Raw genomic sequence first — 12066 nt, forward strand, 5'->3', positions numbered from 1 at the left:
TCAGTTCCTGGGAGAAAAGGCCATTTTAGAAACATAGAAATTTAAGTGCTGGATTTTAGAGTACAATAGGTAGAGTTGCTAAGTCCTTCTCATGGGAATGGGGTACACTGGAGAATGTGTGCTAAGAGTAGTATCTTAGAAATCAGGCACAAGCCAAGGTCACATCAGAAAGTACAAGAAAAAATGAATCCAGATCAATTTTGGGCCTAATATCACCCATATACACTTCCTTAAAAAAAAAAAAAAAAAAAAGGCTACTTTAAGAAATCATACTGCCAATCCCTCTCCCCCCCAAAAATATTATCCAAAAAAACATGTAAATGGGTAAGTCATAGGGAAGGACAAGTGGGAAGTATCTAACATAGAATGAGAAGCAAACAACTGTAGTAGTTATGGTTATAAAACAAACTGCACAATCATAACTCTTGAAAGGCTACATAAAATAAAATCAGTAATTTGGCAATAAAACAAATAAAAATCCAAGAACATACCAAAACAAGGAGTAGGAGAGGGAGGAGGGAAGAAACATCACTGTCAACAATTAAAACAGTGTGGTAGTGTCATAGGACTAAACACATAGATGAAGAGGAAAGAATGATGTCTGGAAGAGATATGTGTGCATGTAAGAATTGGAACATGATAAAACTGTATTTAAAATTAGGAAAGGGGAGGGGCGCCTGGGTGGCTCAGTCAGTTAAGCATCTGCCTTCAGCTCAGGTCATGATCCCAGGGTCCTAGGATCTAGCCTCACCCCCCACCCCACCCCACTCCCCTAACCCCCATGTGGGGCTCTCTGCTCAGCAGGGAGTCTGCTTCTCCCTCTCCTTCTGCCCCTCCTCCTGCTCTTGCACTCTTTTTCTCAAATAAATAAAATCATTTTTAAAAATAAAAAAATAATAATAAATAAATAAAATTAGAAAAGGGGAAATATGGATCACTCAATAAATTGCTTGGAAACAGCTAATCTTTTGGAAAAGATTAACATAAGATTTGATATCATTTAGGAATGACTTCATGTGCAAATATCAGAAATTGCAACTAACAGTTGCTTAAATAAAGTTGGGGATGGGGAAGTACATGGATGGCCGACAGGAACTCTGGGGATAGGCATTTCAGGACTGACAATGGCTCAACAATGTCACCAAGAACCAGGTTCTCTTTCCACTCCACCATCATTACTCTGCTGGCTTTTGTTTTCATCCTTATCACCTCAGGATATAGACAGATGTTGGCTGCACCTCGTGACCTCAGGCCTGTGTTCCAGGCAAACAGAAAGGGGAAAGGCAGAGGGCAAAATGGCCAAACCAGTCAACACGTGCACCCAAATCTTACCAGTGGTGGCGTTTGTAACTGGATTATTCTTATCATTGGTTTTTGTTTTTGTTGTTGTTGTTGTTGTTGTTGTTGTTGTTTTTGCTTAATCTGAATCTTTCCAATGATCATGCATTGAATTTTGCCAGAAATACTTTTTGAACCTATTTCCATTTTGCAGAGAGATTAATTAATCAAAGAAATCATAAATCTCTTCCTAAATCAGTAAGCCTCCATTGCCCTGTGATTCTCAGTATTTTAAATTATCTTAAATTTTACTGTTAGCACACACTGCTTACTAGATTCCTTCTTGAGGAAAATGAACTGCAGTGAAAACTTACTTTTATGTACCAAACCCCTGGGAGCACAAAAATTATGGGCTGTCTTAGCAATAATGCTGAGTCTCTAAGAACTTTATTTAATGCATTTGGATAAGTTGTGTATTTCCAAGTATCTAATTGCAACTGCTAAAAATCATTCCCAGCATGATCTTCCCAGAAGGGGAAGATGTAGGGATGAGAAGAGAAAAATCAACCTACAATGAACTTTTCAATACTTACCTCTATTTTCAGATTTTGCTTAAATACTCTGTTCTACCCTAGAATATGTCCATTTTCACCATAGAGATGAATGTAATTTTTATTTTATTTTTTTATTTTATTTTTTTATTATGTTATGTTAATCACCATACATTACATCATTAGTTTTTGATGTAGTGTTCCATGATTCACTGTTTGCATATAACACCCAGTGCTCCATGCGGAACATGCCCTCTTTAATACCCATCACCAGGCCAACCCATCCCCCCACCCCCCTCCCCTCTAGAACCTCAGTTTGTTTTTCAGAGTCCATAGTCTCTCATGGTTTGTCTCCCCCTCCGATTTCCCCCCCTTCATTTTTCCCCTCCTGCTATCTTCTTCTTCTTCTTCTTTTTTTTTTTAACATATAAAGTATTATTTGTTTCAGAGGTACAGGTCTGTGATTCAACAGTCTTACACAATTCACAGCACTCACCATAGCACATACCCTCCCCAATGTCTATCACCCAGCCACCCCATCCCTCCCACCCCCCACCACTCCAGCAACCCTCAGTTTGTTTCCTGAGATTAAGAATTCCTCATATCAGTGAGGTCATATGATACATGTCTTTCTCTGATTGACTTATTTCCTCAGCATAATACCCTCCAGTTCCATCCACGTCATTGCAAATGGCAAGATTTCATTCCTTTTGATGGTTGCATACTATTCCATTGTGTGTGTATATATATATATATATACACACACTATATATATATATATGTATATATATATACCACATCTTCTTTATCCATCAGATGAATGTAAATTTTAAGAATCCAATAATATCATAGAGTACCAAAGAGATTGCTAGATTTTGGAAAGAACAGAAATATCTGTGCTTGAGTCAGAAATAAACCCTCACCGTTCCCTAAACTAAAATGATTCTTATGATTAACTTACATGATATACTGAGGATTTTAATCAGGTTAATTATCTCATAATGCGTAGGCTAATCATACTAACATTGGTGGCAGAAAGGCAGTTAAAGTCCAAAAGAAGAAAATGGTATTTAATTTCGGGTGACAGATTTTTCTTCCTTCCTGGTCTTCAAATAGCTCAAGAAAGTTATTTTCCACAAGCCATTTCCTGGTGAGTTATGATGCAGCCCTTTAATAACCACTCCGGGCTTCCTTTTAGGAATTCCTAGGAGTGGTGGAGAGGACAGGCATCTGACCAGGCTGCTTTTCAATCCTTAGCATGCCGCTCAGTCATTCCATGTAAACAGAAAAAGGTTGGAAACTGGTGTTTTATGTTCCCTTCATTCTCTTCTCCACCAGCGGGATTGTGTCTGATTCATGAAAAAAAGCAATTGCTACATTAACCAAAGCTTGTTATAGTATTGCTCCAATGTTAGTGTGAATCCTAGCTCTCTACTGAGGAGGTTTGTGATCTTTAACAAGTCACTTGATATGTTTGGTTCTGTTTCCTCACTGCTAAGATAGGTGCCATTGTGAAGATGAACGAAGATCATGATTCAACAGTGCCTTGCACATAATAACCATTTAATATGTTTTAGCTGTAATATCTGTTATTTTATATTATATTGTTAATATCCTATCCATTTTTTGAGACTCTTACATGCATGTCCAGCTTTCTTAATGAAACCATCACCCCTGTAAGGGAGTCTAAACAGTCTGCCCTTACTGAGTTTTGTAAGACATATTATCTTGCCCTATTTGAGAATTTAATTATATCCTGTCTTATAAGTCACTCCCCAGCTTTCTCATGTTCTCCCAGGAGACTTTGATCCTAAAGGGTCTGATGTCCTAATCCTGATCAAAGTAGGAGAAATACATGCTGCAGTCCAATAGCCCCTGTGTTCTGAAATAATTCTGTGCCCTATACATCATGCAAATGGATGAGCTCCATCCAACTTGCTTTTCCACCAAGCAGATTTTCCTTCTGGCTCAGGTTTCCTTGCATATAAGCTCTGGTGTCCAGAGCCTAGCATCTTTCCCTGAACCCATTCTCCTTTGTTTGTGTCTTTCACTAGCTCCTGCCAGTCTTCTTCCCAAAAAGGGATGAGGTTATTCATTCCTGCTTCCTGCTTTCACCTCCCAATCACAGGTAAGGATTATGTGAAAAATACCCTGATCACATAAGATCAGAATATATATGCCAGCAACGCCTATTCAAGTTTTCTTTGGTTTCTAAATTGTCTTTGTCAAACCCCTCCTCCCCATGATTTCATCAACATGACCTTGAGTGTAGCCTATCTAACTTGCCCACAAGCCCCCTTGAGGCCAGGCCTGCAGCCTGACAGATACTGTGGCAGAACAGCTGAGATTGTCCAGACCCTTAAGGAGAAGTAACCAAGTTTATATTTTGTCATAATGAGAAGCCCCTGAGGGTTTAAAAAGGGAAGAGACATGAGAAAATTTGCCTTTTAGAAAAATTGGCCTGAGTATAGTGTGAAGACATCTGGATAATATCTTTTTATTATAAACATCAAACCAGTTATGAAAGGAAAGAAAACCCTGAAGGACGAGAGGCCCAAAGAGGCTGAGAGAAAAAGGTCTGATGTTGGAAAGTGATGTGCAGATGGAGAGAAATGGAAGGAAAATGTGACAGAGTTTGAATCAATAGAATTTTATGATTATTTGAATACATGATGGGGTAAGAGAAATGAGAAAAATTAAATAAGTTGCTTAAGGTCAAATATTGCATGCATGTGTCTTGCCTCATCAACTTATGACAGGAATGATCTCAAATGTTTTCATACACACTTCAGTGCCCAGTAACTATGTGTTCAGTTAACCAACAAAGAATCAATAAATCCGCCTATGTTATCTGCAACAAGCCTGTCTACAAGGAATTCTCTTATCAAAATCTGGAACCTACACTGCAAGACAATTTTAGTCAGTTTTTCCAGGTTTGCATGGAAAACAATGCTGACAAAAATTGCAGAAATGCCTGGAAACTAGAATATCGATTCACTCATTGTTTTAGAAGTTATATGCTGACCTGATTCTTCTTGATGTTATTAATAATCACTAGAATTAATTTGGATAGGTGCTAATTAAGCTTATCTACTTTAAATCAAGCTTAGATCATCTAACTGAAGATAGAGCAGTGGTTCTCAAACTTCATTGGGTATTACCACCACCTGGAAGGTTTTGTTTTTCTTTTAATTAAAAAAGTCAGAGTTCCCCTGGATGGAACTAGAGGTATTATGCTAAGTGAAATAAGTCAATCAGAGAAAAACAATTATCATAGGATCTCACTGATAAGTGGAATTTAAGAAACAAAACAGAGGATCATAGGGGAAGAGAGGAAAAAATAAAACAAGACAAAACCAGAGAGGGAGACAAACCATAAGACTCTTAATCATAGGAACAAATGAGGGAGCAGAGGGGGGTTGGGGGGGTGCGGTAAATGGGTGATGGACATCGGGGAGGCTATGTGTTGTAATGAGCACCGGGTATTATATAAGCCTGATGAGTCACTGGCCTCTACCTCTGAAACCAATAATACATTATATGTTAATTAACTGAATTTAAATAAAAACAATGTTTAAAAAAAAAGGTCGGACTTCCTGATTCAGTTGGCTTAGAATAGAGTCCAAGAAATCACTTTGAGAACCACTGCCTTAGAACAGTGTTTCCAAAACCTCAATTATAAAAACCACCTACAGTACTTACTGAAAATAAAGAGGAGTCCTTGTTCCATCTCTGATCACCTCTGAATCAGAGAGTTAAGGGGAGCTGTTCAGTTATCTATTTTTTTAAAAGGGCTTTATGTGATTCTTATAATCAGCCAAGTTTGTGCAATGCTGCCTTAATGTCCTCATAGAACCTAATTAGGTTCTATTATTATTCTTATTTTACAAAAGGAAAAACAGAGGCTTAGCAAGCTTTAGCACCAACAAATGGCAAAGCTCTTAACCCTTCTACTAGAGGGCTTCAACCATTGTTCACGCTCAAATACAAAAAGTTTCTTATATGGAAATACTATGAGCCCTTTAATAAAAGGGTCTTTATCTTATTTATCTCAGGATCTCTAAAACCGGGCAATATGCATATAGAATGGTTGGTTAGAACCAAGCCCTGTAAAATAATGCCATGCTTAAATAAAATTTAAAACACAGAGCAGCTAACAACAAACAGACAAAAAAAACCCAGTCAGTTCAAAGAACCAGTGAAATGTAGGGAGGCAGAATCAAGTCATCATTTAAATGAACTGACTAAAAAATTAAATCAAAATTTGCAACTCAGTAACTCTTAGTAAGCAGAGAAAAAATAGATACTGATTTTGATGCCAGAAAATGTATTTTACTAAGTATTTTATAACTGGCTTGACATTTATAATAAAAAGATATTACCCAGATGTTAAAAGCCTTAAAAGTGACTTACAGAGTGTTTTTGTAGATATTTCAGGATTTTCAGAAAATGAAATATCACTGTTTGCAGCAAAGGTATTACATACACAAACTGTCCTTACATTTTTTCCTCTAAAATGCTCCACGATTAGATCGAATGACTTTTAAAATATATATTTTATATTCTTTGACTGTAAACTTATGTAAATAATAATGGCTAATGTTTATTAAGTACTCTATATCTTTTAACACATTTAGTCCTCATAACAAGTATTTAAGGTAAATATTATCATTTTCATCATTTACACCTAAGGGAACTCAGGCCCAGGGAGGTATAAAGAGGCCTCGGGTTGGCTTAGCCAGCAGGTGGTGGAATCAGCCAATGAAACCAGGCCATCTGGATCTAGAGTTCAAATGCTCAACCGTAATGTTATGCTGTCCCCTGTATCTTGAATAAAGAACAGGTATCTTCGTTTCACTTACTTTCTGAATTTGTATCTCCAGGTGTCATTATTTGCAATAATAGAAGCATATTATAGATGAAATGAGGACAATAAAGAGGAAATGATAAAGAATGATCTCTCGGGGCACCTGGGTGGTTCAGTCAGTTAAGTGTCAGCCTTTGGCTCAGGTGTCATGATCCTGAGGTCCTGGGATCCAGTCCCGCGGGGCTCCCTGCTCAGCAGGAGAGCTTGCTTCTCCCTTTCTCTCTGCCGCTCCCCTTGCTTGTGCTCTCTCACATGCACGCTCTCTCTCTCTCTCTGTCAACTAAATAAATAAAATTAAAAAAAAAAAAAAAAAGAATGATCTCTCAACACCAAAAAAAGGTGCTTAATTTGGGCCATGCCTAAGCAAACAAAGAAGGAATGGGTGGCCATTACACTTATAGGGGTTAGAAAACTGGCTGCCAACGATTTTTCAAAGAGCAATTCTACAGGGACAAGCAAATTCTGCCAAACCATTTTGAACATTTTCTTAACGCAGTCTCACTACAATGCTTTCCTAGAGGATCCAGTCAAAGGATCGTGCTCCAGGTGGTCTGATGGATGCTGATTTTTTGGTGTTCATCCCACATTCACCCTTTGGGGTTGCAGGATTGTAATGGAAGCTGAAATCACTGCCTTTCAGAATGGCAGTGGAAAATTTGAACGGATTCAGAAGATCTGAGAAAGCTAAATCCCCAAACCCACTGTGCTCCTCCTGCCAGTAAAAGCAGACCTCCCTCCCATCTCCCTTTTCCTGCTCGAGGATCCTGAAATGACCCTACTTAGAGCATGCCAGTTCTCCTTCATTTCTGATTTCCTCACTGAAAGCACATTGGCATAGATAAACATTTCAAACATAATAACAATAAATTTCGTTAGTTTTACAATGCAAGATACACAACCCATTCATAATAAATATTCGTTGTGTGGAGAGTAAGACAAAGTCTTAGATAAGCCCATCTATTGTATCAAATTCCAGACTCCGGTGAGGCATATTAGAGCAAGAATCTAGTGGGCTCCAATATTTTCTTCCTAAACTTACTTGTCTAAATCCAATCTGATTAAAGGGAAGATAATTACACTAAATTTATAAATGTTGGATCTCCTCCACTTTCAATTAATAAAGATAAGAACAAAGCCAGATTTTCCCAATATAAGAAAAGCTTAAAGTAAAATTTATTTATGTATTTTTAAGATTTTATTTATTTATTTGACAGAGAGAGCACAGATAGGCAGAGAGGCAGGCAGTGGGAGAGGGAGAAGCAGGCTCTCTGCTGAGCAGGGACCTTGATCCCAGGACCCCGGGATCATGACCTGAGCCGAAGGTGGACGCTTAACCGACTGAGCCACCCAGGAGTCCCTAAGGTAAAATTTATTAATTCTATCTGCAGTGGCTCTTTATTTTCTAAAATATTTTTTATTTTTATCAACATAATACATGAATATAGTTCAAAAATCAAAAGGGATCAAAAGACTCATAAAGAAAAGCCATTATTTTTTATGTTATCCCTCCCCACCTATCCATTTTACTTTCTAAGAGAAAAGACTTCTTTTTTTTTTTTCTTATTATTTTATTTTAAGTAGGCTCCACACCTAACATGGGGCTTGGACTCACAACCCTGAGATTAAGGGTTGCATGCTCTACTAACTGAGCCAGCCAGGTGCCCCAGGGAGAACACTTCTGAAGTACTTCCACTATTATTTTGGCAGTTCATGTCAAATCTCAAAATAATATTTTTAGGCTGCTATTTGTTTTTTAGCCACTCTAAATTTTATTTATTCACTACTATAGTGTATGCATATTTAAATCTGTTCTCCCACTCTCTATTCTCCATCTTTCTCCCAACAGTTATATAAAGTTTTGGTTAAAATTGCTAAGCTCTGTTTATACTTTTAGGACTTTGTGAAGCCAAGAACTTTACGGTGATTATATTTCATTTCCTGTACAGATTTCCTGGAGTTTCTCAGTGTTTTTCTTTTCTTCATAAAATTTATTTTTTATAATAATCTTCCTTTTTTTTAAGGTTCAATAGAGCACATCCTCTATGAAAATTCGATTTTTCCAGAGACTTCCCTCTTGGAGTTTTCTGTCTTCCTGCTGCAAGCCAGACTGTTTCTCAGATTTATTTCATGACTATCATCCTCAGACTGAGCTTCTGGATCCCATTCTGTTTCATGTTGGTTTTCTTCTGTATTTTATTGGAGTATATTCTCTATCAAACTCCATTGAGAAATAAAAGTCATTCAGGGAGATACACATCCACACCTAAAAATGCATTTGAGGTGCCCTCCACTTGAATTACAGCTTGAGTATAGAACGCTTAGTTAAAAGTCACTTTTTCTCTGAAATCTGTATCAGGGCTATATCCCTAGAACCTCCTAGAATAATTCCTAGCACATATTTAGCACTCAATAAATATTTGTTAAATGTCTGAATGAATGAATGTGATGCTTTTTCAAAACTCTTTTTAATTCTCTTCTGTTTCCTGCCATATTTCTGTATTTTTCTTTCTTTGTTCAAGCTCCTCTCTCAAAAATACAGTGATCCTCTTTTGCCTATTCATATTTAAGAAAAAGGCTCTGAAAAATGGATTGAGGTTACTATCCACATGAGTGGTCCTCAAAATATGGTCCTTAGCTTTACCTGGAAACTTGTTAAGAGGCAAGTTCTCTGACTTATTCCCAGTCTTAGTGAATCAGAAACTCTGAAGCTGGGACCCCAAAAATATCTGTGTTTTAATAAACTCTCCGAGTGATGCTAATGCACACAAAAGTTTGAGAACCACATAGGTAGGGCCAAGCCTGGCAGCCATTTCTTTTGGAGAGGAGTGAGCATTCATACAGGGGGATCCTTTCTATAGGACTGCTAATTTCTTCAGGGAAGAAATCTTGGGTCTCTTGCCCACAAGATAAATATCTAATTGCTAGTGCTCTGCTGGGTGGTTGAGAGTGGAACACAATGACTCATGCCTCTGATATGATGACAAGATGGACAAAGTGACTCTTGGCTCTCTAGAAGTGCTGCAATTTTTGAATAGAGAGCCATCATTCCAGCTCTCTAAGATATCTCTGTATGGACCACTTATTCAACTTTCTGTACCTCCTTTCTGAGCCAGTATCCTTTCCATAAACCGTAATCACCTGCGGTAATTGAGTATGTCTCTATTCTTGCCACCTGCAAGAACCTGAAAAATATAGTTTAAAATTATAAACATTTGTACTATACATATCATCATATGTACTATTTGAATTTCTTGCAACTCAAAACACGTGTGTCGGAAACAAAATAATTCCAGCTCTTCACTTTTACAAAGTACATTCATGTATTTCCATCGAGGACCATTAGGTGGCACTTTCTGCTCTGCTTATAATCACTATTTTCTCTTTTCCATTGGGGCAAACCTTTCATGGAGTTCCTTTGGCCTCTCGCGGCACCTCCTCAAGATCTCCTGAGAGAACGCTTGGCACTTTGGTGACTCATCTAGTCTTTGGTGACTCATTCAATTAGTTCTGCAGCATTAGTAAAGAATCAAAGAATGTCTTATAATTGTTGACCATTCCATCGCAAGTTGCATGTATTTTTTGCCTTACCCGGTAGGAAATCTGAACACGAAATTCCAAATTTAACAAACTAGCACACAACTGCCTTAATCTAAAATATAAAATGTTAGTAAGCTTATCACTCCAAGGATACTTTCCCCCCCTTGCAATAGGTTCCAACCAAATGAAGTTCAAAAGTGAAAAGATGGCTCCTGCAAATAAACACAAGTTCCCCACACAGAGTGGTAACAATGGTCCTTTGGCTTTTATAGAAATTTTATTCTTACAAGTTTAAATAATGTGCAAATCAATATTTCGTTGATCATCGGAGGATTTTTTTTCTTACTTGAGAGGATTTCCTAAAGATTTTTCTTCAAACTTTTCCTCTGTATCTAAATTCTACTCATCCTATAAGAATCTGCTCACCCTTGATCACCTCTGACAAATCTTTACCAAAATCTCACTCTATTCTAAGCTGAATTAGGAGCCCCTCCTCAGTGCCCTGCATACCTCTCTCACTTATCACACTGTCTTAAAATTGTCTTTTGTGAGTTATATCCCCCTTAAAAAGCAGGGCTGTGTCATAATCATTTCCACATCCTGTTTCTGTAGTGAACATTGCCATAGGGCACAGTGGAGTGTCTAGTTAGATTTGCATTTGAAAAACAATATAGGTCTTTAATTATTTGAGGAGACTCCCTTAATGTTCATTCTTTTGTTGTTGTTGTTGTTGTTGTTCATTTTTTTTTTCTTAGAAGTCAGCAATCCAGTTAACTGATGAAGTATATTACAAAGTAATACCAGTTAATTTAGGGTGAAACTGGTAAAGAGAACAAAAGATTACTGAACTGGTAGAAATGGACAGAAACAGACTTGAATCTTGCATAAGTGACATGTTATTTGGTTGTTTCCTGTCCTTTAAAATGTCATAGATCTTAAAATATGTGAGTTTGGTCACTTGGAGCTTTTCCTCAAAACGCTCACCTTATGACAGTAATGTCTTACTAAATGACATATATATTCATAACATGAAGCAATGCAAAACAATCACACAGCTGCTACAAGCTTTCCAAAAGTTTGGCAGCATTGAAAGGTCAAGCACACAAATTATAGTCACTGGCATACAAATTATCACCCGTTGGCAGCTTCGCAAGGTAAAATATAAATGTGCTTCTTTGAACTTCAGCGGGCTATCCACTATTGGATTTGGAGGATTTTAGTTATTTTTAGGGAAATGTGTAGAGACATTCTAAACACAGGTAGTAAAATGTGGTTTCAGTAGAAAAGAGGAATTTTACAATGAGTGATTCTTTAACATCTCCGAGGATGAACTGTGAAAAAAAAAACTGATCAGATGACTAAATATTAGAGAAAATATTATTAATGACACCATCTACATCTTGGCTGAAAAACTCTGAGCCTGTCTAAAGAGATAATAAAGGAAAACAAGACAGTAACCAGCCTTCTTCCTTGGCCAGAAACATCCCTGCTTTCAATGTATAAAAATGTGTGAAAGTGACCCAGAAAAGCCCCTCTTGCTGGAACATAGCCCGGCTCTCTGCCTCTCATGCTGGCTTCCAGGCAACCCAACAGCAAGACTAGACAAGAAGCAGAGCTGAGTGGGGGAGAAAAGAGAATGAAGAATGTGAGTGGCCAGGACTTTACTTCTCTTTATATGAAACTTCCCTTCATCAAATTCTTCTCAACAGTTTGTCTGTATGAACCCGCAAAGAGTAAAACTGTATAAAATAAACCCCTTATTTGATTTCAATCATATCTTCACTAAGAGGCTTTTTTTTTTTTTTCAAAGATTTTACTTATTTATTTGACAGA

The sequence above is a fragment of the Mirounga leonina genome, unplaced genomic scaffold, assembly GCF_011800145.1.
Source record: "Mirounga leonina isolate KUSES-001 unplaced genomic scaffold, KU_Mleo_1.0 Mir_173, whole genome shotgun sequence".
Lineage (NCBI taxonomy): Eukaryota > Metazoa > Chordata > Mammalia > Carnivora > Phocidae > Mirounga > Mirounga leonina.